We start from the raw sequence: 16214 nt of genomic DNA, 5'->3' as shown, positions 1-16214 counted from the left end.
CCATTGATTCTCCCATAAGAATTCCTGCTGTTAATGTTGCTCTCTAAAATGGCTTTAAGATTTTGACCACGTCTGTATACTATTCTGGGGCTAGAACCAAGAATTCTAGAAAGGGAATAGTAATTTTTATTGAGGTCCCAATTTTTGTTTATTACCTCTCTAATAGACCAGAAATCTAAAGAGAATGTATACAAAAAGCTGGTTTGATAACTTACATTACCAGCTTTCTTGTTTAAGAATTCATCAAATAGACTAACTGATCCATTAAGGACTGAATGAAAAGGTGAGCTTGATTGTCTTTTTAATAAAGGAATAAAATAACCAACATCACGCTTGAAAACTACTACTTTTTTTGTGTTGTAAACAAGTTGACTAGGATAGCCTTTTTTAATAAACATGTTACAAAGATGGTCACATTCAGTCTCAAAGTCTACTTCATCTGAAATCATACAGGCGTCCCTCACCATCTGGCCTTTGACCACCGCTTTCTTTTGTTGGTATGGGTGGTTGCTAGTAAAATGAAGGAAACAGTTTGAATACGTCGGTTTCCTATATATAGAGCTTTTGTATCTACTATTAGACTTATCATTGACTAACCAAATGTCCAAATAGTTGATCGCAGTTACACCTATATTGTAAGTAAATTTTAGAAAACTTGTGGTCCTGTTAATGTTGTCAATAAAAACTAGTATCATGGACAGTTCTCCATTCCAAATACAAAACATGTCATCCTGGTATCTTGCATACCAGGTGACATTGTTTTGAAATAGTTGATCTTTAAACAACAAGTTGTTTTCCCAATAAGCCATGGTGGCATTGGCGAAACTAGCGCCACATGGAGAACCCATGGCCACACCAGTTTTCTACAGGTAAAACATACCCTCGAACAACATAAAATTATTCTTAAAGACCATTTCGAGTACAGTCTCAATTATGTAAATGATGTTATCATTTGCTTTTTTACTGTGCAAAAATTCCTTTACCCATTGTGTACCTAAATCCTGAGGGATCACTGTGTATAGATCTTTAACATCTATAGTTAGGAAATACACCTCAGGTTGATATTCTAAGGAACTAATGTTTGTAAGAAAACTCCACGAGTCTTTACAGATCTGTGGTTCGGTTTCAATAAAAGGCTTTAACAAACTGTCAACATATTTGGCACAAGCGTATGTGATTGAGCCACGGCCATCAACTATTGGTCTGAAAGGGGGGGACCTTATGTCTTTGTGGATCTTCGGACACCCAGACAGTACTGGTGTTTTAGGAGCTATCATGTTTAAGTATTGGTAAAGGTCGATATCTATGGAACCTTCCACAAACAGGTCATCCAAGGTTGACCTTACCTTCTTATAGGCTACGTTAACCTCATTGATTGTTACCTGAGTGTAATTGGGAGTGTTTAAATGTTCCATCAATTTCTCCACATATAAACAATGATCCATAAAGACTAAGCCACCCCCTTTATCAGGCTTCATGACTCTTGTATGACAATCTTTAAGTAATTGAATAAATCCACGTTCCGTCATAGACATATTGGACTGAGCTGGAAGGGATGTGTGTATTCGCATTTCTTTGATGGCCCAAAAATCAATTTCACACATTTTCTCAAAGGTGTTTAAACCTGGGTGAAGTGGAGGATTGAACACACTAGAAACCCTCAAAGTTTTCACCATACTAACCATAGGTCCCATTGATATTTGGAGATTAAGTTTACGAATAAACAATTTTAAGTCCATTATTGTTCTAGTTATGTCAAAGGACTTCGCAGGTACGAAGGAAAGCCCCTTGGATAAAAAGTCAACCATGTCCTGTTGGACATCTAAGGAAGTGTAGTTATATATGGTGAAGTCCCTCTAAGGAAGTGTAGTTATATATGGTGAAGTCCCCTTCACTATTCAAGTGAAGAGAAGGCATTTCTTCAGTCACTAAAATAGGAACTACCTCCTCCGTTGTCTTCTCTTGTTCCTTACTTGTTGGTTGAAACTGGGCTTCCTGTTCTGTCCAGTATTGGTGCCAGCCCGAAAACCCTGTTGATTATGGACTTGTTCTCCATTTACAGTGTTAGGCTGCTCCCTTGCATTATTATAATTAGGCTTTTTATTACCTCGTTGATTGTTACTGTTAGAAAGCAGCCTCTCACTTCTCCTTAAAGTTGGACCTTGTACTTCCTCATCCACAAAACTATCATTATTTTGATTGTTGTTAGAGGCTAATGTTTCTTCATCATTATCAACATTTTCAATGGGACCACCATTGGAAACTTTTTGAAAATGAAGAGGGGGCCTAGGGTATGTTTTTTTGTTGGCATAATCATTAATATCCCTGTTTAGTTTCTTTTTCTTAGTAATAAGCATTTTATTCATCGTGGCTTCAATACTTGTGAATGTTCTGCAGTACTCGTATTTGTATCTTGAAAAGTCAGCATGTGTTTTTATCACAACTTCTAAGGTCTCTAAATCAGTTTTCAAAGCAACAATGTCTTTTTTAAAAAAGTTGATAAGGGCTAATGAAAACTCTTGCCCCTGTCGATCAAAAAGTTCTAACAGTTTCTGATGGTAGGCTGAATTTTCAATTAACCCTGCAGGATATCTCCACTGACGTAACCCTTTAGGGATGATTTTCTTGTGAACACGCTCCTGTAAATATGACACTTCTAGCTAAAGTTTTTTACATTTAAAAAGTTTAGTGTCAAATTCATTAATATGTGTAGAAAGAACATTCTCAGTCTTTTCATTCAAATTGTTTGAAGGCCCAGCTTGAGAGTTTAAATTGTTAAAAAGATGTGGGACATTCAAAAAAGTTTCCATAGAGGGAATTGTATCCTCTGCCATTCTGATTTCATTCTCAGAAGGACCCCTTGTTGCCAAATGTCTGTTGTTAGTGTTCAACATTTCAGTGTTACGAGACAAACAATTACCTGAAATGTTTATAACAGTATTACCTTGATTGAGGTGATTCGAACCTTGTAGTTCATCTCTACGGTGTTCGTTGCTATTGCCACCTTCTGTTCCGTTAACGCAGTTACTGTTTGCGTTACCTTGCTCATTGCGTCCCACTGGTGCAGCGTTTGTTAGCGGTAGTTTTAAAATACCAGAAGATTCAAACTTCTGTGTGAGGGAATCCACTCTCCCTAGGAGAACCTGAACCAGGGCAGTGAGATTCCCAATCTAATTGTTATTCCCTGTTTGGCTGCTTCCAATTGAAGAAAACAAGTCTTGTGAGGCCTCTTCGGTTCCTTTCGCCATGATAACAAAATACAGAACACCAAAAATCCACAAACAGCAGTTAAAATATGATAAACCAATGCCTTTTATCTAATCAAGTTAGTGATGTCATCATTTAAGCAGTGTTTAGTTTTTGTACATAATAGCTTAACCAGGAATTAAAGGTTTGTTAATGCAGCATTTGTGTAATTAGGTACTTTAGTCCTTCTATTTACACAATGGAGAACCAGGGAATTCATAAGTATTTTTATGAATTTAACTTATTTAGTATGAATTTCATTAAGTATTTTAAGTAGAGTATGTTGTTATTAAATTTGTATAATTTAGTTTTTAATATGTACACATATTAAAGTGTGTTTTTAAACACAAGATGAGATAGGACTGCACATTGCTTTGTTTATTTTTTCCTGTTATATAAGTTAATGAGTTATAACTTGTTACATAAAAGTAGGCTGCGATAATATGTTGTTATGGTTACTAACAACACTGCTTAAATGATGACATCACTAACTTGATTAGATAAAACGCATTGGTTTATCATATTTTAACTGTTTGTCTGAAGAAAGCTAGGCATCGCCCTAGCTGAAAGTGTAATTTACAATAAATAGCACCAACACTTTTTGGCCGACTTTTATTGTGTTCCGTAACAGTTCGTTGTTTGTGGATTTTTGCAGTTCCTATACAAAAGCCATACTGCTGACCCAGAAACAATTTCACAGGGTCCCAAGGGAATTAAGGCCTCTACTGCTAAAAACCCATTACCTTCAGAGAGAGATTCCAGAGCTTTAGAAAGGTGGGGGAAAAAGGTGTACACCTCAGCCACTTTAACCATGAGGGCATTAAACTGTCAATTCCATATGTTAAAGTATCAACAGTTTTTGTTATCTCAGTTGAAAAGCAAAATGACACAACCAGAACAACCAGATTTAAAAGAGTTGCAGGATTTGTTGCATGGTGCAGAGCAAGTGGGTAAACATACCTTGCAGTGTGGTTTTGATGCTTTAGAGGCCTCATGTAGAGCTGCTGTTACGGGGTCTGTTATACGTAGACATGCTTGGCTCAAAGAGAAAGCCTTACCAGATTATGTCAAAGCTAAATTACTAGATGCACCTCTTCAAAAAGATGTATTGTTTGCTGTTAAAGCTGAGGAGGTACTAAAGAAAATGGAGGAAAAAGCGAAATCAATGCAAACCGTGAAAGATTTCCTGCAGGTACAACCTCCACGTTTCAGCAGAAACTGGCCTTCAAAAAATTGGTCCTTTCCAGCCACGGACAGACTTCAAAGAGGCAGATACAGACGCCCAAGGGGTAGAGGGCAACCTCAAGGATCTTTCAGAGCCAGACAGTGGCAAGCACCAACCCCAAGAGGTGGAGAAGATCACAGTCATTCAGAAAGCAGACACAATGACTTCCCCCTTTACCTGCCAAGCAAAGCTTTAATGGCAGCACCTTTGGGCGGAAAACTGGCATTATTCTCAAAAAAATGGCGTATTGTTACAAAAGACAAATGGATTCTCGACATTATAGACAGAGGCTACAGGTTCCACTTTCACACCCTTCCAAAAATGAGAGGCATGCCAAACCTGCCACAAAATCAAAGGGCAGAGGCACAAAAACAAATTTCAGCTCTCATGGACATGAAAGCGATTCAAGCGGTACCTGCAAAAGAACAAGGTCAAGGGTTTTATTCCAGACTATTCCTGGTACCAAGGAAAGACAAAGATTGGAGACCTATCTTAGACCTATCCATCCTAAACACATATTTACAGGTACCAAAATTCAAGATGCTCACATTACAGCAGCTTCTTCCCATGCTGGGCAAGGAGTCTTGGCTGGTAACATTGGACCTCAAGGAGGCATACGTGCATGTCCCTATCAGACAAGATTGCAGAAGATACCTCAGAATTCTTGCAGGTTCAACCCATTATCAATTCTCTGCATTGCCCTTTGGCTTATCTACTGCGCCCAGAGTGTTTACGAAATGCCTGGCATCAGTAATTGCCTTCTGCAGACTTCAAGGAATACAAATATACCCATATCTGGACTACCTGATCCAAGCGGACAGCAAGGACATACTTCTGAAACACCTGGCATTTGTAATAAAACTGTTGAACTTTCTGGGATACACAGTCAACAAAAAGAAATCAAAACTAATACCCTCTCAACAAATAATTTTCCTGGATGCCAGCTTGAATACAACCACCCAGATGGCCTACCTCACGCCAGACAAACAAGGGCAACTGTCTCAATACTTCAGCAAAATGGCAACCTTCACCAGGCTGACTGCAAGGAAAGTCCTGCAGGCTCTGGGATTCATGGCATCTTGCATCCTACTGATCCCATGTGCAAAGCTGCATATGAGGAAACTTCAATGGTACCTAAAAACTTATGGTCTCAACACAGCCACAGCTTGGAAACAATTATACCACTCATTCCATGTCTTCAAAAGGAATTTTTGTGGTGGGCTCAAGCATGCCAAAGAAACATAGGTCTCCCTTTCTGCGTACCTCAAGCAACTCAAATCATCACAACAGACGCCTTGGACTACGCCTGGGGGGGCACACATGACAGATCAGTGCATTCAGGGAAAATGGTCCCAAAAAGAGAAGCACCTACACATCAACCAAAAGGAAATGCTAGCAGTGCAAAATGCTATTATGACCTTCAAAGACCTACTGCATCCAGGCCAGCTATTGATATGGGCAGACAACACCACAGTGATGTGGTACATAAACAAACAGGGAGGAACTCATTCATACCCCCTGTGCAGGCAAGCCATGACCCTATGGAACACAGCACTGGAATTGCAAATTCAACTTCAGGCACAATTCCTGCCAGGGAAGGAAAACACACTGGCAGACAGCCTAAGCAGAAATATGACAGATCCACACGAATGGAGGTTACATCCTCAAGTTTTCACAAAGATAACTCAGGCATGGGGACAGCCAGACATAGATCTCTTTGCTACCCACAGAAATTACCAATTGAAAAAATTTTGTTCAAGGACCTATCATCCATAGGGCTGGAAAGTGGACGCACTTTCTTTCAATTGGACAACGTTGACAGTCTTTGCCTTTCCGCCTCTTCCTCTGCTGCCCAAAGTTCTATTAAAAGCCAGAGCAGAGAGGCCGAAAATTATTCTCATTGCTCCAGATTGGCCAAGACAACACTGGTATCTGCTTCTGAAGAGCCTGACACATTCCCCACCATGGATCCTGCCTCTAGTGCCTCTTCTGTTGTCCCAGCACAACCTCAAGACTCTTCACAGCCAGTTCAAAACCCTAAATCTAGCTGCATGGAGAATCCCTTGATTTCCCAACAGACCCTCCTCTCCAAGGAGGTGCAGGATGTCATCTTAGAGGCCAGAAGACCTTCTACTAGAAAAGCCTACTCCGCCAAATGGAAACGATTTTGTGCCTGGAATCAGGAAAAGGGCCAGAATCCTTGGGTAATAGATTTACCTCAAATTTTACAGTACCTAGCTGAGATGTCAAACAGTGGACTTTCCTTTTCCTCCATCGAAATCCACGCTTCAGCCATTTCTGCACAATACAACACAGATCCTTCTTTATTCTCTCATCCTCTCTTAAGACAGTTCCTCAGAGGGGCAAAGAATATAAAACCCCCAAGGAAACCACCAGTCCCTGCTTGGGACCTCAACTTCATATTGGAAAAGCTGACCCTTCCTCCCTTCGAGCCAGCTCCTTCAACAGAACTACAATACTTGTCATGGAAAACAGCCTTCCTTCTGGCTATCACCTCAGCACGCAGGGTTTCAGAACTACAGGCCCCCATGGCTGTGCAACCTTTCATCATTTTCCATCAGGACAGAGTTTCCTTACGAACCAACCCTACCTTTATGCCAAGGTAGTATCCAGTGTAGCTTTGAATCAGACTATCCACTTACCTACCTTTTACCCTAATCCACAAAACAAAGGGGAAAGACTACTGCATTCCTTGGACATTGACAACTTCGTTATTATTTGGACAGGACCAAGCCATTCAGGAAATTCGAGCAACTCTGTGTCCTATGCTACAGGTGCTCAAGGAAAGGCCATCTCCAAACAGACAATCTCAAAATGGATAGCCCACTGCTTACGCTTTTGTTACTCATTTCATGGAAAAGCTGTGCCTTCAAGCATCAGATCCCACTCCACCAGGGCCACAGCTACCTCTGCAGCTTTCCTCAGGGGGGTTCCTACCAAGGACATTTTGGAAGCAGCCACTTGGAGTTCAGTGCACACTTTCTCCAAACGCTATCACCTTCCACTTTACTCTAAATCTAGAGCAGGATTTGCCACAGCAGTCTTGCAGGGCATCCTTGCTCCTCCTAGTTCCACTTAGTGCCTGCCACCCCTACTTAGCTTTGGGATTCTTCCCATCTGTAATGACTGCAGCTGTATGCACAATGAACATAGTACAGTTTTGTACCTACCATAAATGTAGATGTTCGAGTGCTCATACAGCTGCAGTCCAGGTTTCCCCCCCTCCATCCCCTCTTAGGACAGGCCTTATGACAAACACCTTCTCATACAACCTATTTGGGGTATTCTTTTATGGTGTATTTGCTTGCAACTACTGTTTTTTGATTATTCTATATTGCATGATTACATAAGTTTATGTTTTGCCTTCCTTCTGGGGGCACCTGACATCTTGGGCAAGAAAAACTGAAGAAGATGGAGTCGGCTGCCTCTTTTATACCCCTGCCACACTGACGCCAGGGAAGAAGCGACGACAACCGACGCCGGCCCTACACTTTGGAATTCGGCCGACCGAGGACCCGCCTGACGGCAGGATAACCCATCTGTAATGACTGCAGCTGTATGAGCACTCGAACATCTACATTTATGGTAGGTACAAAACTGTACTTTCCCCCTACTGTTTTTGGAAATTACAGGTGTATGACTGTCACTAGTGTTGGCAAGGCTTTTGAAAGTATTGTTGCTTAACAAATGTTGATAATGTGACCTTATATCCTTGTATACACACAATTTTGGCATTGTACAAGGCAGATCATGCCTCCTCAACCTTGCTAAGTTTTTTAAAAGGGTTCCTGAAGCCCTTGGATAAGGAGAATACAAGTTCACACTGTCTAGACCTTGCTAAGAAGTTCAGCATAGATTAACTTGGTAAATATAGCATCACTACAGCTTAGCTTATAGATAGCATTCCACCTAAATTTAACACCGTCATCAGGAACTTGTGTATATGTTAAGACTGTCCTTGACCACCATGTGGCTGTGGTGATTTAAAAAAAAATCTTAGCTTTTACAGCTGATTGTTTATTGCATCTCTTCAGGGTCCACTTTATTCACCCATTATTAGGCCCATCATTGATTGTAATCCACCCTTTGAGATCTACTTCGCCAAGCACAGAACACAGAAGTACTTATTTATTTGACATTTGTTTACCGGGAAGGTCCACTGGGTCAAACGCATTTTCAGTGGAGGCCCAGGGAGAAAAGCTCCACAGACATTGTAATGTTCCACATAAAATACAGAGTTAATAAAGAGATATACATACGATAGGTAAATTGGTACCAAGTGAATTTAGAACATTTAGATATTAGACTGTAATGATGAGAGTAAAATACTATTTTTCAATTGCATAATGTAATCATAAGTGTAAATACAATATTGTAAGTTGGGAAATTAGTAATATAAAGAGGAAGGAGTTAATGCAGTAGAGGTTTTAGAAGTAGGGTCTGAGTAATTAAGTTTGTAGGATTAAGGAGGCTTGCACTGTATTTCATAGGTGCAGGAAGTATTATTTAGATAGTGGGTTTTTTTAGTGCAGATGATGTTCATCGTGTTACACTGCTGCAGTCATTACACTTGGGTTATCCTGCCGTCAGGTGGTCCCGCAGTCAGCCCGAATTCCAAAGTCTTGGTCCGGCGTCGGTTGCTGTCGCTTCTTCCCTGACGTCAGAGCGCCAGGGTTATATAAGATGCATCCGATGCCATTTTCTTCAGTCTTTCTTGCCGCGCGGTGCCCGAAGCAGAAGCAATTCGCAAGTTCCGGTCAGCCGACTCCTGAGATTTTCGAAGTCGAATTTCAGATCCGAAGTCTTCAATAAAGCTAAGTACCCCATTGGGGAAACTTTTTTTCTTGCCTCAGAACGATGTCAGAAAAAGTTAATAATTGTATTTCTTGTGGGAAGCAAATACCTCATAAGGACTTCCACTCTTACTGTATTCCATGCCTAGGCCCTGATCACGACGTCACTAGTCGGTTTTGTGCTAGATTTAACAAACGCACTATAAAAAGACGTTTTGATTTTGCTTTGCACTACTTTGGCCGAAGGTTCAATTATACGATGCCGTTGGGTCAGCCAATGATCTCAATACCGAAAAACACAGAGACAAGGATAAAGACAGGCATCCAAGGTCCAAAACTGACGAAACCTGTTATGGGCCAGTCGCCGGTTCTCAGTGAGGTGCTTTTGCAGCCCCTGACGTCCGCTACCTCAGAGCCACAGGCCACTTCCGACTCCCACGTGGAGACATCTAGGCCTCTGGAAACTCAAGGTATTGGGCCTACGGAAACTAATCCCTCAGATGGGTCCGGAGCCGCTGAGCAGGCATCGGCTTCTGAGGGTGTTTTCAGACCTACACAACTTACCATTAAAACAACAGCCAAGACAAAGGTACCATTAAAGACAAAGAAACAAGTACAGCATTCTCCTGGACAGTCCTCCATGCCTAAGAAACTGATGCTTAAAATGGCCGAAGACCTCATTACTCTAATCAGGGGTTCCCATCCCCCTCCCGAGAAAAGGCCTAGGCATGATACAGACTGACTCCTCTGATCAGGTTTCCATTTCCACTGATTCCTCTTCAGACCAGGGATACTCTCTACCCCCCATATGAGGACTCTGATGCTGAAGAATCTATCCCTTCAGCCTCTCCTCCTGAGGATTATTCTTTTGGGGAAACCTTTCATACCATGAGGGAGCATTTCCATTGGGAAAGCCAGGATTACTCAGAATCCAAGAAAAGGCTCGGGGATTTCCTCTTATTACCTCAACACAGGCCCCTGGCTATTCCGCCTGTGCTAGATATTGTGGATGATGTGTTCTCTGAATCCAGTTTATCTCCTGACTCTTTGCCCCCCTGCTCCAGCCAAGCCAGATAGGTATTATAAAGTCCCCGACTCTCAAGTTTCTTTACAAAAACCCTTCTACTGATCCAGAAACTATTTCCCAGGGTCCAAAAGGGGTTAAGGCTTCCATTGCAAAAAATCCAGTACCCTCTGACAGAGATTCCAGAGCTTTGGATAGATGGGGGAAGAAAGTATACACTTATGCAGCTTTAGCAGTAAGATCTTTAAATTGCCAGTTTCACATGCTTAAGTACTAACAATATTTAATGGCTCAGTTAAAACAGAAAATGCTTGCAGGCACACAAGCTCCTGATTGTAAAGAAATGCAGGATTTATTGCATGCAGTTGAGCAGGTGGAAAAACATACTCTGTAATGTGGTTTTGATTCTTTAGAGGCCTCTTGTAGAGCCGCAGTTACAGGTTCTGTGATTCGAAGGCATGCTTGGTTAAAAGAACAAAGTTTACCTGATCATGTTAAGGCAAAATTATTGGATGCTCCTTTACAGCATGATACTTTGGTGTTAAGGCAGAAGCGGTGTTAAAGAAAATGGAGGATAAAGCTAAATCTATGCAAACAGTCAAGGATTTCTTACAGGTAGAGCCACCTCGGTTTAGCAGAAATTGGCCAACAAAGAATTGGTCCTTTTCAGTGTCGGACAGGCCACAGAGAGGCAGATACAGACTCCCAAGAGGCAGATCTCAACCCCAAGGCTCAAACAGACAACGACAGTGGGGCACCTCAACCCCAAAAGGTGGTGAGGACAAATCTCAAACTTACAGGAAACAGTCACAATGACTTTCCCCTTCGTACGCCAAGCACGTCCCTTTTGGAAGCCCCCTTGGGGGGGGGAACTAGCACTTTTTTCTCAAAACTGGCAAACAATCACCCAAGACAAATGGGTCCTGAATATTGTGTCTCAAGGTTACAGATTCCACTTTCATACTTTACCAAGGCTAAAAGGAATGCCAGACCTGCCACAAAATCAGTGGGCAGAGGCAGAGAAACAAATTTCAGCCCTCATGGACATGAGAGCTATCCAAATAGTACCACAACAAGGACAAGGGTTTTCCGAAATTCAAAATGTTGACCTTACAGCAGCTTCTACCCATGCTGGGCAAGAAGGCTTGGCTTGTTGCTCTGGACCTCAAAGAGGCATACCTGCATGTCCCTATCAGACAAAATTGCAGAAGATACCTCGGATTCAAAGCTGGTACAATGCACTACCAATTCTCTGCACTGCCCTTTGGCTTATCTACTGCGCCCAGGGTCTTCACAAAGTGCCTGGCACCAGTAATTGCATTTTGCAGACAAAAAGGAATTCAAATATATCCATATCTGGACGACTGCCTCATTCAAGCAGAGATGAAGAACATTCTTCTACAGCATCTGGCGTTTGTAAAAAGGTTGCTAATTTCTTTGGGTACACAGCAAACGAAAAGATGTCAAAACTAGTACCCTCGCAACAGATTATATTCCTGGGTGCCAGCTTAAATACAACGGCCCAGATGGCTTACCTCACGCCAGACAAGTTCAACTAACTCAATATTTTCAAATGCTGGCAAGAAAGTCCCATCTCCCTGCAAGAAAAATTCTGCAGGCCCTGGGATTCATGGCATCCTGCATACTACTAATACCATATGCCAGACTGCATTTGAGGAAATTACAATGGTACCTGAAAAGTGTTTGGACTCAGCACTCTCACAGTTTAGAAACAGTAATACCAATGATTCCCTGCCTACAACAGGAGTTTCGATGGTTGGCACAGGCATGTCACCTAAACAAGGGTCAGCCTTTCACCCAACCCACAGCCAGGCAAACTCTAATAACAGATGCTTCGGATTACGCCTGGGGAGCACACATGGCAGGAAAATGCATTCAGGGCAAGTGGACCACGGACCAGATGCATCTTCACATCAATCAAAAAGAGATGTTGGCTGTTCGAAATGCCCTAACAGCTTTCAAGGACCTTCTACATCCAGGAGAGTTACTACTAAAGACAGACAACACCACAGTAATGTGGTACATAAACAAGCAAGGGGGCACTCATTCTTATCCCCTATGCACGCAAGCCATGACCTTGTGGAACATGGCTCTAACGTATCAAGTTCACCTACAAGCACAATTCCTGCCAGGAAAGAAAAATACTCTGGCAGACGATCTAAGCAGAATTATCATGGACCCTCACGAATGGAAATTGAATCCACAAATCTTCAGCATGGTAATGCAAAAGTGAGGATGCCCAGACATAGATCTTTTTGCCTCCCCACTGAATTGCCAACTACAAAAATTCTGCACAAGGACTTATCACAAACAGGCATGGAAAGCGGATGCTCTTCTGTTTAGCTGGAAAAACCTAAAAGTTTATGCCTTCCCGCCACTGCCTCTCCTTTCAAAGGTACTCCTAAAAGCCAGACAAGAAAAACCACAGATGATCCCGATTACTCCAGACTGGCCACGCCAGCACTTGTACCCTATCTTAAGGAACTTTGCTCAAGGCCCACCATGGATTTTGCCTCAATTTCCACACCTTCTGACTCAACAAAACAATCAGATCCTGCACCGTCAGCTCAAAACCCTAAACTTGGCTGCATGGCAGATACATTAGTCAAACAGACAACACCTCTCTCTAAAGATGTTATGGATGTCATTTTTGGAGGCGAGGAGGCCCAGCACCAGGAAAGCTTACTCAGAAAAATGGAAGAGATTCTGCGCCTGGAACCAGGCTCAAAGCCTTGACCCACTTGTTCCAAATATTCCTCAGATTTTACAATACTCAGCTGAGATGCTGGACAGAGGCCTATCCTTCTCATCAATTAAGATCCACGCCTCTGCAATTTCAGCACATTACAACACGGATCCTCCTTTATTCTCTCATCCCTTGCTAAAGCAGTACCTCAGAGGGGCTAAAAACATAAGACTGTCCCGGAGAGCACCAACACCAACTTGGGACCTCAATTTCATTTTGGAAAAACTGACCCTACCACCTTTTGAGCCAGCCAATACAGCCAATCTAAATTTTTATCATGGAAAACAGCTCTGCTCCTGGCAGTAACTTCAGCATGAAGAGTCTCAGAGCTGCAGGCGTTAATGGCAGTGGAACCTTTTATAATCTTTCATCAGGACAGGGTATCTTTATGCCAAAGGTGGTATCTAGTGTGGCTCTTAACCAAACCATCCATTTGCCAACTCTTTATCCAAACCCCCAGAATAAAGGGGAGAAACTTCTTCATTCTTTGGACATACACAGGCAGCTACGCTTCTACTTGGACAAAACAAAGGCTTTCAGGAAAACTGAGCAACTGTTTGTAGCATATGCTGCAGGATCACAGGGCAAGGCTATCTCAAAGCAGACTATATCCAAATGGATAGGACACTGTATTTGGTACTGCTACACACAGCATGGAAAATCAGTCCCAAATAACATTAGGCCACATTCCACCAGGGCAACAGCCACTTCAACAGCCTTTCTCAGAGGAGTACCTACCAAGGAAATTTTGGAGGCTGCAAAGTTCAGTGCACACCTTTACCAAGCATTACCACCTGCCTCTTTACTCTAAATCCAGAGCAGGTTTTGCCACTGCAGTTCTGCAGGGCCTCATAGCCAATCCTAACTCTTTATAGACCAGCCACTCAACCTCAGCTTTGGGACTGTACCCAAATGTAATACTGCAGCAGTGTAACACGATGAACATAGTACAGTTTTGTACCTACCATAAATGTAGATGTTAGAGTGTTCACACTGCTGCAATCCAGGTTACCCTCCCTCCATCCCATCTGAACTAGCTGGGCTTATCTATACCTTTCTATCCTAATCAACCTTCGGGGTGTATTTGCTGGTAACTGAAGGTATTGTTTTTATTGTATATTTTTGATTAGCAATATGTATTGCCTAACTACTTGGGGGCACATGACATCTGGGGCAAGAAAAACTGAAGGAAATGGCGTCGGATGCATCTTGTATACTCCTGGCGCACTGACATCAGGGAAGAAGCGACAGCAACCAACGCCGGACCAAGACTGTGGAATTCGGGCTGACTGCGGGACCGCCTGACGGCAGGATAACCCAAGTGTAATGACTGCAGCAGTGTGAACACTCGAACATCTACATTTATGGTAGGTACAAAACTGTACTTTCTTCATGTTTCACTGTTGCAGTCATAACTTTTGGGTTATCCCTGCCAGGGTAGCCCTCGGCCAGCCCGAATACTAGAGGCTTAGTATTTCTGCGTCGGTTGCTGTCGCTTCAGGACTGACGTCAGTAGTATAAAATAAGGAAGCCGATGCCATTACATCAGTCTTTCTTGCCGCAGAGCCTGAAGCAGAAGCAGTTCACACAGCCGCTACTTGAGTTTCATCTTCCAAATTGAAGCTAAAATCTGCTAAAGCTAAGTAACCTGTTGGGGATCCTTTTTTCTTGCACTAACCAATGTCAGGAAAAGTTAATTGTCTCGCCTGTGGAAAGCAAATTCCACACCGAGACTTTCATTCTTACTGCTTCACTTGCTTAGGTCCATACCACGACGTCCCCCGCTGTCGTTTTTGTGCTTTGTTCAATGCCAGAACTATACGTCGTTGGGCCCTTGTAGCTAGATATTTTCACTTACAGTCCTTGAATTCCAATATGGCTTCGGTAAGCCATCCGACAGCAGATCTTCCGAAAAATCATAAGGATAAACACAGAGCAGACCACACCAGTCCAAACCTAGCGATGACGCTTCCGTTAAGCTAGTCCGTTCTCCGGTCCTCAGTCAGCCGCTTTTGCAGCCCCTGATGCCAGCTTCTGTGGATTCACAGGCCGCTACCAAGACTCCTTTGGAGTCCGGTATGCCACAAAACTCTTCTTTGGTTAAGGATCCTGCTGTTTTCTCTCCCTTGGATGGGTCCAGAGCCGTTGAGCAGTCACCAGCTTACGAGTAAGTACTTGGCACTACCGATTCTCGATACAAACAGACGACTTCTTTCGCGTCTACTGTTCTTTCGAAAACTAACGAGTTTCTAAGGCCCAAGGTACGAACCACACTCAAGAAACTGACTATCCAATCTCAGGCACTTGCTTCCTTGCCTCAGTCTCAAATGCTTAAAATGGCGGGAGACCTTATCATGCTGATCAGGGAATCCAAGCTACCCCTTTCAAAAGAAAAAGATCTGTCCCCAGTAGTTTTGTCTGAACAAGAGCCTGATGAGTCTGATGCATCTGAATATGACGACATGCAACCCCTCGCTGCTTAGGAGGATTCTGATGGAGGACTCCATTCCTTCAGCCTCTCCCCCCAAGGACTTCTCCTTTGGGGAAACTCTTCATACCTTAAGGGAGCATTTCCAGTGGAATGTTAGGACTACCCTCAGTCTAAAAAGAGAGATTGGGAATTCTTAGATCTTCCACAGCACAGACCCAATCACAAACCCCACAGCCAGTCCCCCAATCCTGGATGTTGTGGACAATGTTTTCCTGGAGTCTAGTTTGACTCCTGATAACCCTCCCTCTTGCACCCAGAAAACCTGACAGGTAATACAGTCCCTGACTCACACAAATTACTTTTTAAAAATCCTACTGCTGACCCTGAGGTAATTTCTCAGGGGCCTAAAGGAATCAAAGCAACCTCTGCTAAAAATCCCACCCCCTCAGATAGGGATTCCAGAGCACTAGACAGATGGGGTAAATAAGTATACACCTATGCTACTCTTGCTATCAGAGCACTAAATTGCCAGTTCCATATGCTAAAATATCAGCAACATACCATGGAACTCCTCAAACAAAAAGCGTCTTCCTTTCCTGTTTGTGCAGAATCTAGAGAGTTACAAGAGTTAATGCATTCTGCAAGTCAAGTAACTAAACACAACTTGCACTGTGATTTTGACGCCCTAGAAGCTTCTTGCAGGGCAG

The 16214-nt window shown here is 42.7% G+C and overlaps 1 protein-coding gene across 1 annotated transcript in view; it reads left to right on the top strand.

Moving 5' to 3' along the window:
- The window catches only part of CKAP5 (cytoskeleton associated protein 5), a 4315141-nt gene that overhangs the window by 3159956 nt on the left and 1138971 nt on the right, over window positions 1–16214 (top strand). The gene's annotated exons all lie outside the window — the stretch shown is intronic.

Source organism: Protopterus annectens, chromosome 9.part0 (genome assembly GCF_019279795.1).
Source record: "Protopterus annectens isolate FY-2018-M chromosome 9.part0, PAN1.0, whole genome shotgun sequence".
Classification (NCBI taxonomy): Eukaryota; Metazoa; Chordata; order Ceratodontiformes; family Protopteridae; genus Protopterus; species Protopterus annectens.
The sequence above is the reverse complement of the archived record's forward strand: the minus strand, read 5'-3'. Positions and strand labels throughout refer to the sequence as shown.